At 47.3% G+C, this 15,145-nt stretch overlaps 3 non-coding genes across 3 annotated transcripts; all 3 read left to right on the top strand.

Moving 5' to 3' along the window:
• Positions 1 to 1,547: 1,547 nt before the first annotated feature.
• On the top strand, positions 1,548 to 1,620 carry TRNAY-GUA (transfer RNA tyrosine (anticodon GUA)). Its single transcript has one exon. It is a non-coding gene; the product is annotated as a tRNA-Tyr (tRNA).
• A 515-nt stretch (positions 1,621 to 2,135) lies between these two features.
• Positions 2,136 to 2,208, top strand: TRNAY-GUA (transfer RNA tyrosine (anticodon GUA)). The gene has a single exon. It is a non-coding gene; the product is annotated as a tRNA-Tyr (tRNA).
• Positions 2,209 to 3,308: 1,100 nt separating this feature from the next.
• On the top strand, positions 3,309 to 3,381 carry TRNAD-GUC (transfer RNA aspartic acid (anticodon GUC)). The gene has a single exon. It is a non-coding gene; the product is annotated as a tRNA-Asp (tRNA).
• Positions 3,382 to 15,145: the final 11,764 nt, after the last annotated feature.

Below are 15,145 nucleotides of genomic sequence, written 5' to 3' on the forward strand. Positions count from 1 at the left end.
GGGAGCGGTGTTGTGAGGTCTCAGATGTGACGTAAAAAGTCAAGGTTTTTACACAATACCTGACGATCATTTAATTTTTGGGCTTCCGTGGCGCAATGGTTAGCGCGTTCAGCTGTTAACCAATAGGTTGGCGGTTCGAGCCCACCCGGGAGCGGTGTTGTGGGATCTCAAATGTAGCGTAGAAAGCCAAGTTTTTCTACATTACCTGACGACCATTTAATTTTTGGGCTTCCGTGGCGCAATGGTTAGCACGTTCGGCTGTTAACCAATAGGTTGTTGGTTCGAGCCCACCCGGGAGCGGTGTTGTGGGATCTCAAATGTAACGTAGAAAGCCAAAGTTTTTCCACAATACCTGACGACCATTTAATTTTCGGGCTTCCGTGGCGCAATGGTTAGCGCGTTCGGCTGTTAACCGAAAGGTTGATGGTTCAAGCCCACCCGGGAGCGGTGTTGTGGGATCTCGAATGTAACGTAGAAAGCCAAGTTTTTCCACAATACCTGACGACCATTTAATTTTTGGGCTTCCTTGGCGCAATGGTTAGCGCGTTCATCTGTCAATCAAAAGGTTGGTGGTTCGAGACCACCCGGGAGCGATGTTGTGGGATCTCAAATGTAACGCAGAAAGCCAAAGTTTTTCCACAATACGTGACGACCATTTAATTTCTGAGCTTCCGTGGCTCAATGGTTAGCGCGTTCGGCTGTTAACCAATAGGTTGGTGGTACGAGCCCATTCGGGAGCGGTGTTGTGAGGTCTCAGATGCGACGTAAAAAGTCAAGGTTTTTCCACAATACCTGACGACCATTTAATTTTTGGGCTTCCTTGGCCCAATGGTTAGCGCGTTCGGGTGTTAACCGAAAGGTTGGTGGTTTGAGCCCAACCGGGAGAGTTGTTGTAGGGTCTCAGATGTAACGTAATAAGTCATAACTTATCCACAATACCTGACAACCATTTAATTTCTGAGCTTCCGTGGCTCAATGGTTAGCGCGTTCGGCTGTTAACCAATAGGTTTGTGGTTCGAGCCCATCCGGGAGCGGTGTTGTGAGGTCTCAGATGTGACGTAAAAAGCCAAAGTTTTTCCACAATAACTGACGACCATTTAGTTTTTGGGCTTCCGTGGCGCAATGGTTAGCGCGTTCGGCTGTAAACCAATAGGTTGGTGTTTCGAGCCACCCGGGAGCGGTGTTGTGGGATCTCAAATGTAACGTAGAAAGCCAAAGATTTTCCACAATACCTGACGACCATTTAATTTTTGGGCTCCGTGGTGCAATGATTAGCGCGTTCAGCTGTTAATCGAAAGGTTGAAAGTTCGAGCTCACCCGGGAGAGGTGTTGTGGGGTCTCAGATGTAGCGTAAAAAGTCAAAACGTTTCCACAATACGTGACAACCATTTAATTTCTGAGGATCCGTGGCTCAATGGTTAGCACGTTCGGCTGTTAAAAAATAGGTTGGTGGTTCGAGCCCACCCGGGAGCGGTGTTGTGGGATCTCAAATGTAACGTAGAAAGCCAAAGTTTTTCCACAATACCTGACGACCATTTAATTCTTGGGCTTCCGTGGCGCAATGGTTAGCGCGTTCGGCTGTAAACCAATAGGTTTGTGGTTCGAGCCCACCCGGGAGCGGTGTTGCGGGATCTCAAATGTAACGTAGAAAGCCAAAGATTTTCCACAATACCTGACGACCATTTAATTTTTGGGCTTCCTTGGTGCAATGGTTAGCGCGTTCGGCTGTTAACCGAAAGGTTGGTGGTTCGAGCCCAACCGGGAGAGGTGTTGTAGGGTCTCAGATGTAACGTAATATGTCATAACTTATCCACAATACGTGACAGCCATTTCATTTCTGAGGTTCCGTGGCTCAATGGTTAGCGCGTTCGGCTGTTAAAAAATAGGTTGGTGGTTCGAGCCCATCCGGGAGCGGTGTTGTGAGGTCTCAGATGTGACGTAAAAAGTCAAGGTTTTTACACAATACCTGACGAGCATTTAATTTTTGGGCTTCCGTGGCGCAATGGTTAGCGCGTTCAGCTGTTAACCACTAGGTTGGTGGTTCGAGCCCACCCGGGGGCGGTGTTGTGGGATCTCAAATGTAACGTAGAAAGCCAAAGTTTTTCCACAATACCTGACGACCATTTAGTTTTTGGGCTTCCGTGGCGCAATGGTTAGCGCGTTCGGCTGTAAACCAATAGGTTGGTGGTTCGAGCCCACCCGGGAGCGGTGTTGTGGGATCTCAAATGTAACGTAGAAAGCCAAAGATTTTCCACAATACCTGACGACCATTTAATTTTTGGGCTCCGTGGTGCAATGATTAGCGCGTTCAGCTGTTAATCGAAAGGTTGAAAGTTCGAGCTCACCCGGGAGAGGTGTTGTGGGGTCTCAGATGTAGCGTAAAAAGTCAAAACGTTTCCACAATACGTGACAACCATTTAATTTCTGAGGATCCGTGGCTCAATGGTTAGCGCGTTCGGCTGTTAAAAAATAGGTTGGTGGTTCGAGCCCACCCGGGAGCGGTGTTGTGGGATCTCAAATGTAACGTAGAAAGCCAAAGTTTTTCCACAATCCTGATGACCATTTAATTCTTGGGCTTCCGTGGCGCAATGGTTAGCGCGTTCGGCTGTTAACCAATAGGTTGGTGGTTCGAGCTCATCCGGGAGCGGTGTTGTGAGGTCTCAGATGTGACGTAAAAAGTCAAGCTTTTTACACAATACCTGACGAGCATTTAACTTTTGGGCTTCCGCGGCGCAATGGTTAGCGCGTTCGGCTGTTAACCAATAGGTTGGTGGTTCGAGCCCATCCGGGAGCGGTGTTGTGAGGTCTCAGATGTGACGTAAAAAGTCAAGGTTTTTACACAATACCTGACGATCACTTAATTTTTGGGCTTCCGTGGCGCAATGGTTAGCGCGTTCAGCTGTTAACCAATAGGTTGGCGGTTCGAGCCCACCCGGGAGCGGTGTTGTGGGATCTCAAATGTAGCGTAGAAAGCCAAAGTTTTTCTACATTACCTGACGACCATTTAATTTTTGGGCTTCCGTGGCGCAATGGTTAGCACGTTGGGCTGTTAACCAATAGGTTGTTGGTTCGAGCCCACCCGGGAGCGGTGTTGTGGGATCTCAAATGTAACGTAGAAAGCCAAAGTTTTTCCACAATACCTGACGACCATTTAATTTTTGGGCTTCCGTGGCGCAATGGTTAGCGCGTTCGGCTGTTAACCGAAAGGTTGATGGTTCAAGCCCACCCGGGAGCGGTGTTGTGGGATCTCGAATGTAACGTAGAAAGCCAAGTTTTTCCACAATACCTGACGACCATTTAATTTTTGGGCTTCCTTGGCGCAATGGTTAGCGCGTTCATCTGTCAATCGAAAGGTTGGTGGTTCGAGACCACCCGGGAGCGATGTTGTGGGATCTCAAATGTAACGCAGAAAGCCAAAGTTTTTCCACAATACGTGACGACCATTTAATTTCTGAGCTTCCGTGGCTCAATGGTTAGCGCGTTCGGCTGTTAACCAATAGGTTGGTGGTACGAGCCCATTCGGGAGCGGTGTTGTGAGGTCTCAGATGCGACGTAAAAAGTCAAGGTTTTTCCACAATACCTGACGACCATTTAATTTTTGGGCTTCCTTGGCCCAATGGTTAGCGCGTTCGGCTGTTAACCGAAAGGTTGGTGGTTTGAGCCCAACCGGGAGAGTTGTTGTAGGGTCTCAGATGTAACGTAATAAGTCATAACTTATCCACAATACCTGACAACCATTTAATTTCTGAGCTTCCGTGGCTCAATGGTTAGCGCGTTCGGCTGTTAACCAATAGGTTTGTGGTTCGAGCCCATCCGGGAGCGGTGTTGTGAGGTCTCAGATTTGACGTAAAATGTCAGAGTTTTTCCACAATACCGACGAACATTTAATTGTTGGGCTTCCGTGGCGCAATGATTAGCGCGTTCGGCTGTTTACCAATAGGTTGGTGGTTCGAGCCCATCCGGGAGCGGTGTTGTGAGGTCTCAGATGTGACGTAAAAAGTCAAGGTTTTTACACAATACCTGACGAGCATTGAACTTTTGGGCTTCCGTGGCGCAAGGGTTAGCGCGTTCGGCTGTTAACCAATAGGTTGGTGGTTCAAGCCCATCTGGGAGCGGTGTTGTGAGGTCTCAGATGTGACGTAACAAGTCAAGGTTGTTCCACAGCACCTGACGGAAGCTTAGAATTTAAATGGTTGTCACATATTGTTGTGGAACACCTTGACTTGTTACGTCACATCTGAGACCCCCACAACACCGCTTCCAGATGGGCTTGAACCACCAGCCTTTCGTTAACAGCAGAACGCGCTAACCTTGCGCCACGGAAGCCCAAAAGTTCAATGCTCGTCAGGTATTGTGTAAAAACCTCTGACATTTTACGTCACATCTGAGACCTCACAACACCGCTCCGGATGGGCTCGAGCCACCAACCTTTCGGTTAACAGCTGAACGCGCTAATCATTGCGCCACGGAAGCCCAAAAATTAAATGTTCGTCAGGTATTGTGAAAAACTCTGACATTTTACGTTACATCTGAGACCTCACAACACCGCTCCCGGATGGGCTCGAAACCACCAACCTATTGGTTAACAGCCGAACGCGCTAACCATTGCGCCACGGAAGCCCAAAAATTAAAAGGTCGTCAGGTGTTGTGGAAAAACCTTGACATCTGAGACGCCACAACACCGCTCCCGGATGGGCTCGAACCACACACCTATTGGTTAACAGCCGAACGCGCTAACCTTTGAGCCACGGAAGCTCAGAAATTGAATGGTTGTCAGGTATTGTGGATAAGTTATGACTTTTTACGTTACATCTGAGACCCTATAACACCTCTTCCGGTCGGGCTCGAACCACCAACCTTTCGCTTAACAGCCGAACGCGCTAACCATTGCGCCAAGGAAGCCCAAAAATTTTAAGGGTCGTCAGGTATTGTGGCAAAACTTTGGCTTTCTACGTTACATTTGAGATCCCACACCACCGCTCCCGGGTGGGCTCGAACCACCAACCTATTGGTTAACAGCCGAACGCGCTAACCATTGAGCCACGGAAGCTCAGAAATTAAATGGTTGTCACGTATTGTGGATAAGTTTTGACTTTTTACGCTACATCTGAGACCCCACAACACCTCTTCCGGGTGGGCTTGAACCACCAGCCTTTCGATTAACAGTTGAACGCGCTAATAATTGCGCCACGGAAGCCCAAAAATTAAATGTTCGTCAGGTATTGTGGAAAAACTCTGACATTTTACGTTACATCTGAGACCTCACAACACCGCTCCCGGATGGGCTCGAACCTCCAACCTATTGGTTAACAGCCGAACGCGCTAACCATAGCGCCACGGAAGCCCAAAAATTAAATGGTCGTCAGGTGTTGTGGAAAAAACCTTGACTTTTTACGTCACATCTGAGACGTCACAACACCGCTCCCGGATGGGCTCGAACCACACACCTATTGGTTAACAGCCGAACGCGCTAACCTTTGAGCCACGGAAGCTCAGAAATTAAATGGTTGTCAGGTATTGTGGATAAGTTATGACTTTTTACGTTACATCTGAGACCCTACATCACTTCTTCCGGTTGGGCTCGAACCACCAACCTTTCGGTTAACAGCCGAACGCGCTAACCATTGCGCCAAGGAAGCCCAAAAATTTAATGGTCGTCAGGTATTGTGGCAAAACTTTGGCTTTCTACGTTACATTTGAGATCCCACACCACCGCTCCCGGGTGGGCTCAAACCACCAACCTATTGGTTAACAGCCGAACGCGCTAACCATTGCGCCACGGAAGCCCAAAAATTAAAAGGTCGTCAGGTGTTGTGGAAAAAACCTTGACATCTGAGACGCCACAACACCGCTCCCGGATGGGCTCGAACCACACACCTATTGGTTAACAGCCGAACGCGCTAACCTTTGAGCCACGGAAGCTCAGAAATTGAATGGTTGTCAGGTATTGTGGATAAGTTATGACTTTTTACGTTACATCTGAGACCCTATAACACCTCTTCCGGTTGGGCTCGAACCACCAACCTTTCGCTTAACAGCCGAACGCGCTAACCATTGCGCCAAGGAAGCCCAAAAATTTTAAGGGTCGTCAGGTATTGTGGCAAAACTTTGGCTTTCTACGTTACATTTGAGATCCCACACCACCGCTCCCGGGTGGGCTCGAACCACCAACCTATTGGTTAACAGCCGAACGCGCTAACCATTGAGCCACGGAAGCTCAGAAATTAAAAGGTTGTCACGTATTGTGGATAAGTTTTGACTTTTTACGCTACATCTGAGACCCCACAACACCTCTTTCGGGTGGGCTTGAACCACCAGCCTTTCGATTAACAGTTGAACGCGCTAATAATTGCGCCACGGAAGCCCAAAAATTAAATGTTCGTCAGGTATTGTAGAAAAACTCTGACATTTTACGTTACATCTGAGACCTCACAACACCGCTCCCGGATGGGCTCGAACCACCAACCTATTGGTTAACAGCCGAACGCGCTAACCATTGCGCCACGGAAGCCCAAAAATTAAATGGTCGTCAGGTGTTGTGGAAAAAACCTTGACTTTTTACGTCACATCTGAGACGTCACAACACCGCTCCCGGATGGGCTCGAACCACACACCTATTGGTTAACAGCCGAACGCGCTAACCTTTGAGCCACGGAAGCTCAGAAATTAAATGGTTGTCAGGTATTGTGGATAAGTTATGACTTTTTACGTTACATCTGAGACCCTAACACCTCTTCCGGTTGGGCTCGAACCACCAACCTTTCGGTTAACAGCCGAACGCGCTAACCATTGCGCCAAGGAAGCCCAAAAATTTAATGGTCGTCAGGTATTGTGGCAAAACTTTGGCTTTCTACGTTACATTTGAGATCCCACACCACCGCTCCCGGGTGGGCTCGAACCACCAACCTATTGGTTAACAGCCGAACGCGCTAACCATTGAGCCACGGAAGCTCAGAAATAAACTGGTTGTCACGTATTGTGGATAAGTTTTGACTTTTTACGCTACATCTGTGACCCCACAACACCTCTTCCGGGTGGGCTTGAACCACCAGCCTTTCGATTAACAGTTGAACGCGCTAATAATTGCGCCTCGGAAGCCCAAAAATTAAATGTTCGTCAGGTATTCTGGAAAAACTCTGACATTTTACGTTTCATCTGAGACGTCACAACACCGCTCCCGGATGGGCTCGAACCACCAACCTTTAGGTTAACAGCCGAACGCGCTAACCATTGAGCCACGGAAGCTCAGAAATTAAATGGTTGTCAGGTATTGTGGATAAGTTATGACTTATTACGTTACATCTGAGACCCTACAACACCTCTCCCGGTTGGGCTCGAACCACCAACCTTTCGGTTAACAGCCGAACGCGCTAACCATTGCGCCAAGGAAGCCCAAAAATTAAATGTTCGTCAGGTATTGTGGAAAAACCTTGACTTTTTACGTCACATCTGAGACCTCACAACACCGCTCCCGGATGGGCTCGAACCACCAACCTATTGGTTAACAGCCGAACGCGCTAACCATTGCGCCACGGAAGCCCAAAAATTAAATGGTCGTCAGGTGTTGTGGAAAAAACCTTGACTTTTTACGTCACATCTGAGACGTCACAACACCGCTCCCGGATGGGCTCGAACCACACACCTATTGGTTAACAGCCGAACGCGCTAACCATTGAGCCACGGAAGCTCAGAAATAAACTGGTTGTCACGTATTGTGGATAAGTTTTGACTTTTTACGCTACATCTGAGACCCCACAACACCTCTTCCGGGTGGGCTTGAACCACCAGCCTTTCGATTAACAGTTGAACGCGCTAATAATTGCGCCTCGGAAGCCCAAAAATTAAATGTTCGTCAGGTACTCTGGAAAAATTCTACAATTTTACGTTACATCTGAGACGTCACAACACCGCTCCCGGATGGGCTCGAACCACCAACCTTTAGGTTAACAGCCGAACGCGCTAACCATTGCGCCAAGGAAGCCCAAAAATTAAATGTTCGTCAGGTATTGTGGAAAAACCTTGACTTTTTACGTCACATCTGACACCTCACAACACCGCTCCCGGATGGGCTCGAACCACACACCTATTGGTTAACAGCCGAACGCGCTAACCTTTGAGCCACGGAAGCTCAGAAATTGAAAGGGTCGTCAGGTATTGTGGCAAAACTTTGGCTTTCTACGTTACATTTGAGATCCCACACCACCGCTCCCGGGTGGGCTCGAACCACCAACCTATTGGTTAACAGCCGAACGCGCTAACCATTGAGCCACGGAAGCTCAGAAATTAAATGGTTGTCACGTATTGTGGATAAGTTTTGACTTTTTACGCTACATCTGAGATCCCACAACACCTCTTCCGGGTGGGCTTGAACCACCAGCCTTTCGATTAACAGTTGAACGCGCTAATAATTGCGCCACGGAAGCCCAAAAATTAAATGTTCGTCAGGTATTGTGGAAAAACTCTGACATTTTACGTTACATCTGAGACCTCACAACACCGCTCCCGGATGGGCTCGAACCACCAACCTATTGGTTAACAGCCGAACGCGCTAACCATTGAGCCACGGAAGCTCAGAAATAAACTGGTTGTCACGTATTGTGGATAAGTTTTGACTTTTTACGCTACATCTGAGACCCCACAACACCTCTTCCGGGTGGGCTTGAACCACCAGCCTTTCGATTAACAGTTGAACGCGCTAATAATTGCGCCTCGGAAGCCCAAAAATTAAATGTTCGTCAGGTATTGTGTAAAAACCTTGACTTTTTACGTCACATCTGAGACCTCACAACACCGCTCCCGGATGGGCTCGAACCACCAACCTACTGGTTAACAGCCGAACGCGCTAACCATTGAGCCACGGACGCTCAGAAATTAAATGTTTGTCAGGTATTGTGGATAAGTTATGACTAATTAAAGCAAAAAGTATAAAAATAATAGTTTCAGTGAACATATTTGAAAATAGTGAAGAATTACTCAAAGTATGCTTCTTTGGCCGTGAAACGTCGATTTTGAAAATGTTATTAAAAATCGAGGTAAATTTTTAATTATTGTTCAATCGAGATGAAATCGCTTTCAATGAGTGTTTTATAGGGAATTAAGCTGAATTCGGTCAAACATTTCTCCAGAAAAAAATGCATTCAAAAGTGTACCGAAAAAATCGCATGTTTTTCTTCTTCAAGATACAAAATCCGTGACAACGATTTCTTATTGAAAAATTGAATTTTAACAGTTTTTTGATTGAATATCGTTACATTTGCTTGAATTAAAGCAAAAAGTATAAAAATAATGGTTTCAGTGAACATATTTGAAAATAGTGAAGAAATACTCAAAGTATGCTTCTTTGGCCGTGAAACGTCGATTTTGAAATTGTTTGAGATCCCACATCACCGCTCCCGGGTGGGCTCAAACCACCAACCTATTGGTTAACAGCCGAACGCGCTAACCATTGCGCCAAGGAAGCCCAGAAATTAAATGTACGTCAGGTATTGTGGAAAAACCTTGACTTTTTACGTCACATCTGAGACCTCACAACACCGCTCCCGGATGAGCTCGAGCCACCAACCTATTGGTTAACAGCCGAACGCGCTAACCATTGAGCCACGGAAGCTCAGAAATTAAATGGTTGTCACGTATTGTGGAAAAGTTTTGACTTTTTACGCTACATCTGAGACCCTACAACACCTCTCCCGGTTGGGCTCGAACCACCAACCTTTCGGTTAACAGCCGAACGCGCTAACCATTGCGCCAAGGAAGCCCAAAAAATAAATGGTCGTCAGGTATTGTGGAAAAACCTTGACTTTTTACGTCACATCTGAGACCTCACAACACCGCTCCCGGATGAGCTCGAGCCACCAACCTATTGGTTAACAGCCGAACGCGCTAACCATTGAGCCACGGAAGCTCAGAAATTAAATGGTTGTCACGTATTGTGGAAAAGTTTTGACTTTTTACGCTACATCTGAGACCCCACAACACCTCTCCCGGGTGGGCTCGAACCTTCAACCTTTCGATTAACAGCTGAACGCGCTAATCATTGCGCCACGGAAGCCCAAAAATTAAATGTTCGTCAGGTATTGTGGAAAAACTCTGACATTTTTACGTTACATCTGAGACCTCACAACACCGCTCCCGGATGGACTCGAACCACCAACCTATTGGTTAACAGCCGAACGCGCTAACCATTGAGCCACGGAAGCTCAGAAATTAAATGGTTGTCAGGTATGGTGGATAAGTAATGACTTATTACGTTACATCTGAGACCCTACAACACCTCTCCCGGTTTGGCTCGAACCACCAACCTTTCGATTAACAGCTGAACGCGCTAACCATTGCGCCACGGAAGCCCAAAAATTAAATGGTCGTCAGGTATTGTGGAAAAACCTTGAATTTTTACGTCACATCTGAGACGTCACAACACCGCTCCCGGATGGGCTCGAACCACCAACCTATTGGTTAACAGCCGAACGCGCTAACCATTGAGCCACGGAAGCTCAGAAATTAGATGGTTGTCACGTATTGTGGAAAAGTTTTGACTTTTTACGCTACATGTGAGACCCCACAACAACTCTCCCTGGTGGGCTCGAACCTTCAACCTTTCGATTAACAGCTGAACGCGCTAATCATTGCGCTACGGAAGCCCAAAAATTAAATGTTCGTCAGGTATTGTGGAAAAACTCTGACATTTTACGTTACATCTGAGACCTCACAACACCGCTCCCGGATGGGCTCGAACCACCAACCTATTGGTTAACAGCCGAACGCGCTAACCATTGAGCCACGGAAGCTCAGAAATTAAATGGTTGTCACGTATTGTGGAAAAGTTTTGACTTTTTACGCTACATGTGAGACCCCACAACAACTCTCCCTGGTGGGCTCGAACCTTCAACCTTTCGATTAACAGCTGAACGCGCTAATCATTGCGCCACGGAAGCCCAAAAATTAAATGTTCGTCAGGTATTGTGGAAAAACTCTGACATTTTACGTTACATCTGAGACCTCACAACACCGCTCCCGGATGGGCTCGAACCACCAACCTATTGGTTAACAGCCGAACGCGCTAACCATTGCGCCACGGAAGCCCAAAAATTAAATGGTCGTCAGGTGTTGTGGAAAAAACCTTGACTTTTTACGTCACATCTGAGACGTCACAACACCGCTCCCGGATGGGCTCGAACCACCAACCTATTGGTTAACAGCCGAACGCGCTAACCATTGAGCCACGGAAGCCCAAAAGTTAAATGCTCGTCAGGTATTGTGTAAAAACCTTGACTTTTTACGTCACATCTGAGACCTCACAACACCGCTCCCGGATGGGCTCGAACCACCAACCTATTGGTTAACAGCCGAACGCGCTAACCATTGAGCCACGGAAGCTCAGAAATTAAATGGTTGTCACGTATTGTGGAAAGGTTTTGACTTTTTACGCTACATCTGTGACCCCACAACACCTCTCCCGGGTGGGCTCGAACCTTCAACCTTTCGATTAACAGCTGAACGCGCTAATCATTGCGCCACGGAAGCTCAAAAATTAAATGTTCGTCAGGTATTGTGGAAAAACTCTGACATTTTACGTTACATCTGAGACCTCACAACACCGCTCCCGGATGGGCTCGAACCACCAACCTATTGGTTAACAGCCTAACGCGCTAACCATTGCGCCACGGAAGCCCAAAAATTAAATGGTCGTCAGGTGTTGTGGAAAAAACCTTGACTTTTTACGTCACATCTGAGACGTCACAACACCGCTCCCGGATGGGCTCGAACCACCAACCTATTGGTTAACAGCCGAACGCGCTAACCATTGAGCCACGGAAGCCCAAAAGTTAAATGCTCGTCAGGTATTGTGTAAAAACCTTGACTTTTTACGTCACATCTGAGACCTCACAACACCGCTCCCGGTTGGGCTCGAACCACCAACCTTTCGGTTAACAGCCGAACGCGCTAACCATTGCGCCAAGGAAGCCCAAAAAATAAATGGTCGTCAGGTATTGTGGAAAAACCTTGACTTTTTACGTCACATCTGAGACCTCACAACACCGCTCCCGGATGAGCTCGAGCCACCAACCTATTGGTTAACAGCCGAACGCGCTAACCATTGAGCCACGGAAGCTCAGAAATTAAATGGTTGTCACGTATTGTGGAAAAGTTTTGAATTTTTACGCTACATCTGAGACCCCACAACACCTCTCCCGGGTGGGCTCGAACCTTCAACCTTTCGATTAACAGCTGAACGCGCTAATCATTGCGCCACGGAAGCCCAAAAATTAAATGTTCGTCAGGTATTGTGGAAAAACTCTGACATTTTTACGTTACATCTGAGACCTCACAACACCGCTCCCGGATGGACTCGAACCACCAACCTATTGGTTAACAGCCGAACGCGCTAACCATTGAGCCACGGAAGCTCAGAAATTAAATGGTTGTCAGGTATTGTGGATAAGTAATGACTTATTACGTTACATCTGAGACCCTACAACACCTCTCCCGGTTTGGCTCGAACCACCAACCTTTCGATTAACAGCTGAACGCGCTAACCATTGCGCCACGGAAGCCCAAAAATTAAATGGTCGTCAGGTATTGTGGAAAAACCTTGACTTTTTACGTCACATCTGAGACGTCACAACACCGCTCCCGGATGGGCTCGAACCACCAACCTATTGGTTAACAGCCGAACGCGCTAACCATTGAGCCACGGAAGCTCAGAAATTAGATGGTTGTCACGTATTGTGGAAAAGTTTTGACTTTTTACGCTACATGTGAGACCCCACAACAACTCTCCCTGGTGGGCTCGAACCTTCAACCTTTCGATTAACAGCTGAACGCGCTAATCATTGCGCTACGGAAGCCCAAAAATTAAATGTTCGTCAGGTATTGTGGAAAAACTCTGACATTTTACGTTACATCTGAGACCTCACAACACCGCTCCCGGATGGGCTCGAACCACCAACCTATTGGTTAACAGCCGAACGCGCTAACCATTGAGCCACGGAAGCTCAGAAATTAAATGGTTGTCACGTATTGTGGAAAAGTTTTGACTTTTTACGCTACATGTGAGACCCCACAACAACTCTCCCTGGTGGGCTCGAACCTTCAACCTTTCAATTAACAGCTGAACGCGCTAATCATTGCGCCACGGAAGCCCAAAAATTAAATGTTCGTCAGGTATTGTGGAAAAACTCTGACATTTTACGTTACATCTGAGACCTCACAACACCGCTCCCGGATGGGCTCGAACCACCAACCTATTGGTTAACAGCCGAACGCGCTAACCATTGCGCCACGGAAGCCCAAAAATTAAATGGTCGTCAGGTGTTGTGGAAAAAACCTTGACTTTTTACGTCACATCTGAGACGTCACAACACCGCTCCCGGATGGGCTCGAACCACCAACCTATTGGTTAACAGCCGAACGCGCTAACCATTGAGCCACGGAAGCCCAAAAGTTAAATGCTCGTCAGGTATTGTGTAAAAACCTTGACTTTTTACGTCACATCTGAGACCTCACAACACCGCTCCCGGATGGGCTCGAACCACCAACCTATTGGTTAACAGCCGAACGCGCTAACCATTGAGCCACGGAAGCTCAGAAATTAAATGGTTGTCACGTATTGTGGAAAGGTTTTGACTTTTTACGCTACATCTGAGACCCCACAACACCTCTCCCGGGTGGGCTCGAACCTTCAACCTTTCGATTAACAGCTGAACGCGCTAATCATTGCGCCACGGAAGCTCAAAAATTAAATGTTCGTCAGGTATTGTGGAAAAACTCTGACATTTTACGTTACATCTGAGACCTCACAACACCGCTCCCGGATGGGCTCGAACCACCAACCTATTGGTTAACAGCCTAACGCGCTAACCATTGCGCCACGGAAGCCCAAAAATTAAATGATCGTCAGGTGTTGTGGAAAAAACCTTGACTTTTTACGTCACATCTGAGACGTCACAACACCGCTCCCGGATGGGCTCGAACCACCAACCTATTGGTTAACAGCCGAACGCGCTAACCATTGAGCCACGGAAGCCCAAAAGTTAAATGCTCGTCAGGTATTGTGTAAAAACCTTGACTTTTTACGTCACATCTGAGACCTCACAACACCGCTCCCGGATGAGCTCGAGCCACCAACCTATTGGTTAACAGCCGAACGCGCTAACCATTGAGCCACGGAAGCTCAGAAATTAAATGGTTGTCACGTTTTGTGGAAAAGTTTTGACTTTTTACGCTACATCTGAGACCCTACAACACCTCTCCCGGATGGGCTCGAACCACCAACCTATTGGTTAACAGCCGAACGCGCTAACCATTGAGCCACGGAAGCCCAAAAATTAAATGTTCGTCAGGTATTGTGGAAAAACTCTGACATTTTACGTTACATCTGAGACCTCACAACACCGCTCCCGGATGGACTCGAACCACCAACCTATTGGTTAACAGCCGAACGCGCTAACCATTGAGCCACGGAAGCTCAGAAATTAAATGGTTGTCAGGTATTGTGGATAAGTAATGACTTATTACGTTACATCTGAGACCCTACAACACCTCTCCCGGTTTGGCTCGAACCACCAACCTTTCGATTAACAGCTGAACGCGCTAACCATTGCGCCACGGAAGCCCAAAAATTAAATGGTCGTCAGGTATTGTGGAAAAACCTTGACTTTTTACGTCACATCTGAGACGTCACAACACCGCTCCCGGATGGGCTCGAACCACCAACCTATTGGTTAACAGCCGAACGCGCTAACCATTGAGCCACGGAAGCTCAGAAATTAGATGGTTGTCACGTATTGTGGAAAAGTTTTGACTTTTTACCTCTCCGAGTGACGTATGTCACGGAGAGGTTCTAATTTTTACCTCTCCGAGTGACGTATGTCACGGAGAGGTTCTAATTTCGACGTGTGTGTCTGTCTGTCTGGCTGTTGTTATTGACTTACACCCCAGGGGACCGCGTTCGCAGTTTCCGAATCGAAGCAAATGTGTTCGCTATTTCCGGACCGCATTCACAGTTCCCGGAAAATTCAAAACTTGAGGCTATCCACAATTCAACTGACCACTATTACTTCATCTGACTAGTCAATTGTCCATTCCACATGGACACCAGTCTGTACACACTGGCTTCTAACACCACCATCTTCTGGTCTTTGTTTTT

This window comes from Phalangium opilio, unplaced genomic scaffold (assembly GCF_054372755.1).
Source record: "Phalangium opilio isolate 3A_F unplaced genomic scaffold, DU_Popi_V2 ptg000329l_1, whole genome shotgun sequence".
NCBI classification, from domain to species: domain Eukaryota; kingdom Metazoa; phylum Arthropoda; class Arachnida; order Opiliones; family Phalangiidae; genus Phalangium; species Phalangium opilio.